General features: G+C 33.7%; 1 pseudogene; it reads right to left on the bottom strand.

The window, feature by feature from the left end:
* Positions 1 to 754: 754 nt before the first annotated feature.
* Positions 755 to 1951, bottom strand: LOC139074333 (olfactory receptor 5T9-like; annotated as a pseudogene).
* Positions 1952 to 11158: the final 9207 nt, after the last annotated feature.

Raw genomic sequence — 11158 nt, 5'->3', positions numbered from 1 at the left:
TATGTTGAAATCTTAACCCCCAGTATCTCAAAATGTAACTGTATTTGGAGATAGAGTCATTGAGGAGGCAATTATCTTAAAATTAGGCATTTAGAGTGGGCCTTAATCCAATATGACTGTTGACCTTATAAGAGAAGGAGGGCGCCGGCCCGGTGGCTCAGTGGTTAATTTCCTATGTTCTGCTTCTTGGTGGCCCTGGGTTCTCTGCTTCAGATCCCGGGTGTGGACATGGCACCGCTTGGCAAAAGCCATGCTGTGGTAGGCATCCCACATATAAAGTAGAGGAAGATGGGCATGGATGTTAGCTCAGGGCCAGTCTTCCTCAACAAAAAGAGGAGGATTGGCAGTAGTTAGCTCAGGGCTAATCTTCCTCAAAGAAAATAAATAAATAAGAGGAGATCAGGAACAAGCATTCAGAGAGAAAATATCATGTGAAGACATAAAGAGAAGATGGTCATCTTCAAGGCAGGGAGAGAAAGGCTTCAGAAGAAATCAAACCAGTCAACACCTTGATCTAAAAGCCTATGATCCAGAAGAGTGAGAAAATAAATTTCTGTTGGTACTCTGTTATGGCAGCCCCAGCAAAATAATACAATTGGTAACAGCATATATATGTGTATATGTGTGAATGTAGGTTTGTGTGTATGTGGGGGACATATATATATATATATATATATATATATACATATATATATATATATACACACAAACAGAAGCAGCTGGATGACAGTTTTCTGCATAGATATTGGGTTGACTATGATCTTTATTTAAAAATTACTGAGGTGAACAGAAAGGTACTATGAAACTAAAAATAAAAACACTTCAGTCACTACTTTTTGATATGGAGACAATGAAAATTAATCTTAATTGGTATCAATTTAATGTAAACAGCACACTTTATTCATAAACCAATTTTTCCCAAACACTCTTTTTACTGCCTCTTTTACATTCTCGTTTCTTAAACTGTAGATGTAGGAATTCAGCATGAGACTGGCTTTGCTGTAAAAAACTGACACTATCATGTCCCGGTCCAAAGAGTAGCGGGACCTTGGTCTCACATACATGGAAAAGACTGTTCCACAATAAAGTGACACTCCAGTTAGGTGAGAGCCACATGTAGAAAAGACTCTTTGTCTCCCTTCAGCACAACGCATCCTCAGAATGACCAACAGAATGAAACTCTAGGAGACCAGGATAATCAGGATGGTGACTATCTCAATACCCTTAAAGTAGAAGACTAGAAGATGCTTTTTGTTTATATCAGAACAGTAAATGGTGAGGACAGGAAGGATGTCACAAAATAAATGACTAATTTCATTGGAAGCACTGGAGGATAGGGTAAATGCCGCCCTGTGTGCACCGAAGCATTCAAAATGCCACGAAGATAGGAAACAATGATGAGTGGCACATAGACCCTCGGTGGCATGTTAACTGGATACAGCAGAGGGTTGTAGATTGCTACATAGCGATCGTATGCCATTGCAGCCAGGAGAAAGCATTCTGTGGTCGCAAAAGTAACATAGAAAAACATGCTGGACATCCATGGAATGAAATAATTTATTCTCTGGAAGAAAACTGTTCAACATTTTTGGGGTGACAACTGAAGAATAACAAGCATCCAAGAATGATAACACACTCAGAAAAATAGTACATAGGGTTGCGGAGTCAGGAATTGCCAATGACCAATACAACCAGGCCCAAATTTCCTATCAGAGTGAAAAGATAGATTGCTGGAAATAGTACAAGTAGGAAGAGTTGCACCTCAAAAACACCCATGAAGCCCACCAACACAAACACAGTAACTTCACTCACATTCTTCACTTGGATCATGTATAAATCGACATCTGATGGCAACACTGGAATTTCAATTTTTATTTATATGTCCTAAATGCAATACTTTTGAAAATATAATCCACTCAATCATATCCTTACGTTTGCCTCTGAGAAGGGCATATTGGAATCCTTGGCGATGAAGAAATAGGCAGTAATGAAGAAGTTGGGTTCGAGTGGATGCATTACCCTGAATAAAGGAATTATTTCATTCCATTGTTTGGTAAATCTGTCATGTTAAAAAAAAAGCCAATTTACTTGGTTTAATTTTAGTTTATTTTCTGTTTAATTTATTCTCTCCTGTCTCCATATTATATCATCGTAAAATTAACAAAGACAAATGAATATACAAATTTTAAAGTCCAAAAGTATTATACTAGAAAGCACTACACATATGAGTACTAATCCTACATTTCCTAAAGTGTGCATGAAATGCCTTTCCTTAGTGATTATAATTGGTAAAATGGGAGCAAATACACTTACATGACAAAATTGTGTTGAGATAAATTATAAAATCAATGTGAAAATTGTTTAAATCTTAAAATAGTCCCAAAAGGCTAGAAAATGCAATAAATTAGACTTACTTTTCAACTTTTACAAAGCAGCCGTTTGTGGCTAAACCATCTGATACGTTTTCTGGCTTTTTTCCCATTTCGTTAGGACTTCTAGAACAGAGGTGAACAGAAAAATAAACGTTATTCTGGAGGTAGATGCAACCTGTTTGCAAACAAAGACAGAACATTGTCCTTTAGTTTTGTTTTGTTTTCTACATTTCTGTCTTTGAAACATGTAACACTAAATTGTCCTGTTTTTCCTCCACAATGTATTATACCACTAATATTTTTCGAATTTTAACCAAATAGCAATGCAAATTTTCTCTCTATGCATGTACTCATTATCCCTACAAAGTCCTTGGGTGTATTTTTGAGACATATTTCTGTCAAAATCAATCAAGACCATTCTTTTAATATATCATAGTTTTTTTAAGTAATTTTTAAAATTTCTATAAAATAAATATCACCTAATAATAGATAATATATTATTTATAGAAGCTAATGCTAACAGAATAAAATCATTAGTTAAACCGTAATATTATGTTTTATTTCTAGTGTATTTCTCTATGCCGTCAGACTGTTTCTCTTTCATTGGAGTATAAAGAAAGGAAAATGCATAACAAACAAAAAGTTAAAGAGTCACCTGTATCTGGAATGAAAACCTCCATCACTGAAGCATGTTTAAATATTGTTCTATTGTATTTAAGGGCAAGATTTCAGCATGGTGACTTGTGTGTTTCCTTCAGCTTGTCATAGAACAAAATGTATTAAAAGGAGTGAAAAATCTGCCGTGTGCAGAGCCTGGCTGAATTCAACAACCTACAGATAATTTATATTCCTAACGTGAATCACACCGCACTTTTGTCATATTGAAATGACCATGCAGCAAGAAGAGAATGAGCAAACTATCATTAGAAGCAAAAGAAAACTGCTCGTCTTATTTTCCCAGGAGGTCCTCCAAGGTGTATATAACATTTACCTAATACACAGAATAAATAGCTTTTTAAGGGTGGGATTGTGAACAAAAATGCTTGTTTAATCCTTACAGAATTCTAGAGTAAGAAAATATAGTGAAGCTAAATATTAGAATCTATGTTAATTCAGACAGCTCACTCATTGTTCATAACACACACTCAACTGAATCATAAATTCTTGTTTAGTTTGAATGGTGATATTAATAAAATAACATAAATCCTGTTAATAACATAAGTATCGATATATAGTTCAGGCATCACAAAAAATACATTTATGTTTATGAATTTCCTCATTTTCTCTTTTTCTTCCCCAATCTCTCTCTCTCTGTCTGTCCATCTCTCTCTCTCTCTCTTTCAAGAATACATGGACTACATACAAAGATATTTATTAAATTGAGTCACAGGCTCAACAGGAATTAGGCAGATAGCAAGAAGCACAGTGAAAAGACACAATATTATGCAAGGAAATTTTGAAAAATGCACCAACAGGTGGTCTACTAAAGGAATCCATTTCAAAATGCATGTTAACTGACATACACAGGGGAAATTTCAGCTACATTACAATTTTAACCATTACTTACCTAATGTGTTCAAGATCAGACACTTGTGAGAGATTAGGAAAATTATGTTTGGATGGTAAAATCCTGTATTAAAATCTCAGATTTAGTACCTGTTGACAGTGTGACCTTGAAAAAGGAAATTTATTCTTCCAAACCAAGGACTAACTAAAATTGTCTAAATTTTCAGGCATATCTCAGACATTACATGAACATGGTGTGATTTCAGAGTGCGTGATTATGAGATGCATTAAAATATGCTTTATAAAGTGTTAATTTTATGTGATGGGTGTATAGAAATATAATAAGACATTCAAACTTTATTTAACTAGAACAAAATAAACAGGGAGTTGTTAAACCAATTTTTCATCTAAGCGTGGGGCAATGAACTGGCTCCAAACCAGAAGTTAAATATTTCTGAAGTTAGCTGTAGATATGTTTGTTACATCACACAATATATATATTAAAATACCATTCTTATGAGATTAAGCCAAGGGAATTCCAGTATTACATGTTATCAGGCACCTTAAAAATGCATCTATCTCATTACATTCTGACTTTGGGTATGTCAGTAAAATAATAGTATGTTTTCTTAAGTCCCCCTGATAATTTGTTCCATAGTAATTTTCTCATAACCCTTGATACCTCTGATCTTATCTGTAGGGCAAGAAGGTGGTTTATGAATGGAGACATATTTTATTCCCAATCATATCCCTTTAGAGCAATTATCCACTTCACTGTAGGGAACTGAGGAAGGATAGACAAAATGTATGAAGTTTATTTACTTCATCCAATGTGTTCTTCAAACAGTCATTTCTGTCAACTATTATTTAAGGAAATTGGAGCTGATCGTGTTTACATTTAGCTGATTTCACTTTAAGAGACAGAGGCTAGAAAGACAAAAATATAGATCCCAAGTTTTTATCAAAACATGATCATACTGGAAAACTAAAATCAGTTCCTCAACCCTCATGAGAACAGTACTACAAGCACTTAGCTTGAGAAGAAGGAAAGCTAAGATAGTAGCTACCACATGTTGTTAAGTGGCTACTAGAGGGTAGAAATTATGTGTACATTATCTTATGTAATCTACACAGCAACTTGCAAACTAAATCACTCAGTGTTCATTTGTAGATAAGAAAACTGAAGACAAGCTAGAACTATAATTTGACCAAGCTCACATAATAAATGTCTAGTGGAGCCGAGATTCAATCCAGGATTTCTCTGTTGCCACGTGTTAAGCTATTTTCACTTGACCAGACTGCAGACTCATTGTGACATGCCATCATTACAGAAATGTTATCCCCTAGAAATAATGCAAAATAACATCCTCAAGGATTTGAATTCTTTTATAAAGCCATCAAGCTTAAGTACCATGATATTAAAACAAAATAAAAACTTGAAGTAGTTTCTAGACCAATTAGTTAAATAATAAAATATGTTCAAAATTCATTTATATCCCTCCAGGAGAAAGTAATTATGACTCCCAAATAGCATATACCTAGTGGTTGGTTGATCGATAATTTCCATTCCATTTAATAATTTTTCTAAATTTTAAACACTACCCTTGTTCTGACTATCTTCAATTAACGAAATTAAAGCCAATTTCTAATTCTGAGCTCTACTGACCTAAATATTTTGGGAGTCATTTCTATTTGCCATCCTATGTTTCCTGATTCATTTTTTAATTCAATTCTGAGCTAACTAGAAATGTCTCTCTTAGATTCAAATATTAAAACATAGAATGTAGTTTTATATTCAAGCTTATAGCTTCTAAAAAAATTTAAGTGATAAAAAAATTCCCTCCTATGTGTGGAAATGAACTGCTCACTCTATTAAAGTGTGCTATGAATCTTAAGCATTTGGACCTTTATATCAGGTTCTCCAGCTCTTCTTGAAGTCCACAGGGATGCTCCAAGAAGGAAACACACTCATTGTCTTCTGGGACAGAAAAGACATGAGATAATTTTGGTTTTTTTTTCCATGGTAAACAAGTGAATGGTTCTGGAGAAATGGACTACATAATAAGAAATGATTACATGAATGCACTTTGGCCTCTGGTATATAATGATCCCTTGGTGGAAGAGGAATATATGCATACAACTAGAGAAGAAATCTAATGATACAGGACGTACTCCTAGCTCTGATACTAAACAGTTATGTACCACTGGCTTTATGATTTAAATTCTGTGAAATCCAGTGTCTTCTTACATGGAAAATAACCTGTTTACTTCTCTCAAAATCCAGTAAACATTTACATAATGAAATAATATGACAGCATAAACATATGATAGAACTCATAATCATTTAATAGATTACTATAACTTGTAAAGTGCTACACTTCTACATGTTATGAGAGATACAATTAAGCTCACTGAGAGTTTAATAGAGGTGATGAGGTATGAATACATCAATAGGAAATATTGACAAGGGGGATGACACATGAGCCCTAAACCCAGAGATTCTAAATTAGTAGTTAGGGAATGTTCGTCATGGAAACTGAATGTTAAGAAAAGAGCAAAAGGGGAGAAAGAAAGAACAGAAGGAAGGAAGAATAGGAGGGCGGGAAGAAGGAAAGAAAGAAAAATATTTGTAGATAGCCCAATTGTGAACATAGTATCTACTAATTAAATGCAATCTCAAATGATCTTTATATTCAAAGTAACCTTAATTAAAATTAAAGCATTTTGGGGGCTGGCCCCGTGGCCGAGTGGTTAAGTTCACACACTCTGCTGTGGGTGGTCCAGTGTTTCGTTGGTTTGAATCCTGGGCGCAGACATGGCACTGCTCATCGAGCCACAGTGAGGCGGCGTCCCACATGCCACAACTAGAAGGACCCACAATGAAGAATGTACAACTATGTACCAGGGGGCTTTGGGGAGAAAAAGGAAAAAAATAAAATCTTTAAAAGAAAATTAAAGCATTTTTGCAGAAATTGATAATGTCATTCTACAATTTCTATGAAAAGGAAAAGGTCAAAACAGTTATGAAAAAGAAGGATAATGTTAAAGGACTCATATAATTTTATTTCAAGATTGGCCACCAGGCGAGAATAATCAAGAGAGTGTGGCACTGATGAAAAGATAGGCATCTGAACTTATGGAACAGAATACAATTTTTAGAAATAAATTCACTCAATATACTCAATGGATTTTTCACAAAGTTGCTAAGGAAAATCTATGGAAAAGGGATAGTCTTTAAAAAAATTATTTTGAATATGCAGAATAACCTTATGCCACAAAAAAGAGGCTTTGACTCATTCTTTGCATCATATACATATCTTGTCTCAAAATAAACCTTAAGCCTTAACACAACACCTAATAGTATGACATTTCTAGAGGAAACATAAGGCAAGATTTGTGTGACCGTGTGTTAGTCACAAAATTTTGTATGAAACACAAAATGCATGAACCATAGGAGGAAAATTGATAAACTGTTACTCAGCACAATTAAGTCTTCTGCTTTGTGAAGGACACTGTCGAGGGAAGGAAGAAACTAGCTGCAGACTTGCACCAAATATTGCTAAACAGCTACCCAATAAAGAACTTGTTTTCAGAATACATAAAGAACACTAAAAATTGAATAATGTGAAAACAAAATAGAAGATAACCAACAAAATAATGGACATAAACTTGAACAGATACTTCACCAGAGAAGATACACAGATGGCAACTCAGGGCATGAAAAAACTGGTTCAATACCATTTGCAATTAGGGAAATACCGTTTAAAAGCACAATGTGATCCCATGCATCTGTTAGAATGACTAGAACTGTTAAAGTATGACAATAAATGATAAAACAAAGTGCTCACAAGGATACAAAGCAATTGAAGCTCTCATCCATTTCTGGTAGGCAACAAAATGGTGCAACCATTTTAGACAAAAGTCTGATAGTTTTCCATGAAGTGAAACATACACTGACCATATGACCCAGCAACCTCACTCTGAGTTATTTACTGAAGACAGAAGAAAACATATGTCCATACGATTACCTATATGCCAGCAGTTATAACAGCTTTACTCACTATATCCCAAGACTGAAAATAATCCAAATGTCCATCAACTGGTGAATGGATGAACTAACACTGAACATCCATTATCTTTACTCATTCCTGAGCTGCTTGTTTGACTGTGGGCTTTTTGATATAATCATGGTGGTTATGTTGCCAATAAGAAACTAATTTTTCATCAAATCTCATATTTAGCAAACTAGTCTACAGTGTGCAACAAATTCACTGGTGATTAGGGACTGTTTTACTTAAAAATGAAGTATCTCTTGTTTAATAATTGACTTCCCAAAACTATTTCCGTAAAAGTCATTATAACTATCCTTCTTCCTTTCTCACTTTATTTAGCTATCTTGATGCTTTCTTTTTTTTTTTTTCCAAAAAGACCAACTAATAAGGAATAATGTATGGTAAGACTTTCGAGAATAATTTCTGAATGACTCTATATTTTCAGAAATTTTATCCATTAAATGCATTCATGTTGCCTCTTTCTGATTTAAAAGTTAAACTATGATTAATCTAAGGAGAGATTAAAATAGAGCTTTGGCAGATGATATAAATGCATTTATAGGAAATGTTCCAGATTCTAAAGTGAAATTATTAGAGTTAATAGATGAGTTCAACATGTGTGCTGGATACACAGTTAATAAACAAAATCAATTTATTTCCACATAAAAGAAGCCAAACTAAGTCGACATTAAATATACTATGTAAATGGGTTCAAATACTTGAGTAATTCTAATAAAAATGTACAAGAAATCTATCCAAAACAATTTGAGGGGAATTTAAGATAAGTAAGTAAATGAATTGCTATAAAATGTTCATGTATTGGACATTCAATATTGAAAAGACATCAATTTTCTCCAACATGAGCCACAAATTCAATGAAATAGAATAAAATCCCATGTGTGTGTGTGGGGGGGGGGGGATGTGTGTGTATGTGTAACTTAAGAGGCTGATTCTAAAATTGTTGTGGGAATGATGGCAGCCAATAAGAGTCAAGGCACTCCTGAAGAAGAGTAAAGTGAAAGGACCTACTCTATTGGACACCACTTACTGTAATGCTGCAGAATTCAGACAGCGAGATATAATTCAACAATCAATAAAGAGACCAGCGACACACAACAGAGACACCAACACACACCTAGCATGTGTACACACTAGTACATGTAAAAGATAGTATTGCAGAATATTGTAGAAAAAAATGATCTTTTCAAGAATTGTACAAATTTAATTAGAACTATGGAAGCATAGAAAAGTTTAGAAAAGAGAACTTGATCCTTACTTCACATGATTTTAGAAAATAAATTTCCAAATAGTTCATAAACCTAAATATGAAATGCAATACAAGTAAGATTTAAAGGATAATAATATATTATCTTCGTGGAATTGAAATGAAAAAAAAAGATAAATTATTAGCCATAGTGGCAAACATTGATAAGTTGAACTGCATTGATTAGGAAGTGCTCATCATCAAAGAAATCATTCAGAGTAAAAATTTTCAACACAAATTATTTATATACACCATATTTTAATATGTGCTCCAAATAAAAAACACAGAAAACTTAGAAGAAAAATTGACAAGAAACGTGTACATGAATTTTACAAAGAGGATGATCCAAATGGCCAGAAAAAAACAACAAACAAATAACTGATTAGTGACCAGTAAAAATTTAATTAGTAAGCAAATGAGATCCATGACACACCATCAGAATAATGAAAATTTTAAAAACTGACCATAGAAAGTACGTGAAAAATGTGGAGGCATGGGAACTCTCATTGCATGCTGGTATGCAAATTGTATCCCACTTTAGAAAACAGACTGCCTTCATCTAGAAAATTTTACTCCTAGGTATGTACTCAACAAAACTGCATGTGCATGTGTGCCTCGGGACAGCTCTAAGAATATTCATCTTAGCATAATCCATAATAGCAAAGTTTTATCTTATTAGAATGGTAAATGATTGTGATAATTTCATGCAAAGGAAAAGGGGAGCGTGATCAAAATGAACAAAACAAAATTACATACAACATGAATGAATCACATTGTTGAACAAAATAAACCATAAACATAATGTACGTGTCGTTTTAGATAAAGTTAAAAGACAATATTTAGGGATACCTACTGATTTAATGACTCTTGCTGGGAAAAGGAATGATGGGGAATCTGTCTTCCTTACTATCCCACAGCTGATTTGAGCGTTGGTTACAGGGATCTTTGCTTTATAATGATTCGCATAACTGATAATTCATAAATTTTTCTGTAGGGCATAGAATTTAAATCAAACGAAACTATGCTTAGAAAATATGGAAAGGAATACATCAAAATGTTCAACCATGAAAGAGAGTTTTGTTGTTATCGTTTTCCCTCTCTTGTCTAAATTTTCTTTAATGAACAATTAACGCTTATAATGAAAACAAAACTCTAACGCTCTTTATGCTTTTAATGTCATGCTTCTATTTTAGCCTGAAACCAAATCCATTAAATCAATTGCTTTTTCCTCAAAACAAACAAAGCCAATCAAAAAAACCATGATCCAACACTAGTGATACTACCAAACTGTTGTGGATAAATGAATGAAATCTTCTATGAATTGACGTACTTAAAAATAAGCCACATATAATTTCCAACATTTAAAACAAATGAAGAAATAATTCACTTTTCTGGTTGTGAGGTACTGGATCACAGCAAGTCAGTCTTTCTGCTGAAACCAGTATACGAATTTGGATAAATTATAAAACTCTTGTTTTGCAGTCATCATATAGCTGTGGAGGAAAAAAGAATAGATGACAAAATCAAAATTAAGATTTACTAAGTCAGAGAGAGACCACCCCCCTGATCATTCACATTTGGTTGGATTATAATTTTTTTCAACTACCAACATGGCTGCCAGATGAAAAACTACATAAATTCATAAGTGTGCATGTTTTATCATTTCAAGGAGTAAATATAACCATGATGTTGGTCAATGCTTATTTCCTCTCTACAGGGCTTGTGCAATTTGCATTCTCACAATCAGTGTATAAAATGTGTTCTCCCAAGAGACTGCATAGAAAATGTCATTTTTTTTTGTAAATTAAATCTCTGTGCAGTTTAAATTTCATTCATTTTTTATGATCAAGGTTGAATATCCTCACAAATGTTTAAAGGATTATTTCCCTGCCTTTTCTGTGAACTGTTTCTTCATCTGCTTGTCCCATTTTTTTATTTTCAATAAAATTACAATCTTTAGGGAA

Source organism: Equus przewalskii, chromosome 11, assembly GCF_037783145.1.
Source record: "Equus przewalskii isolate Varuska chromosome 11, EquPr2, whole genome shotgun sequence".
Lineage (NCBI taxonomy): Eukaryota > Metazoa > Chordata > Mammalia > Perissodactyla > Equidae > Equus > Equus przewalskii.
This window is presented reverse-complemented; position numbering and strand designations above follow the sequence as displayed.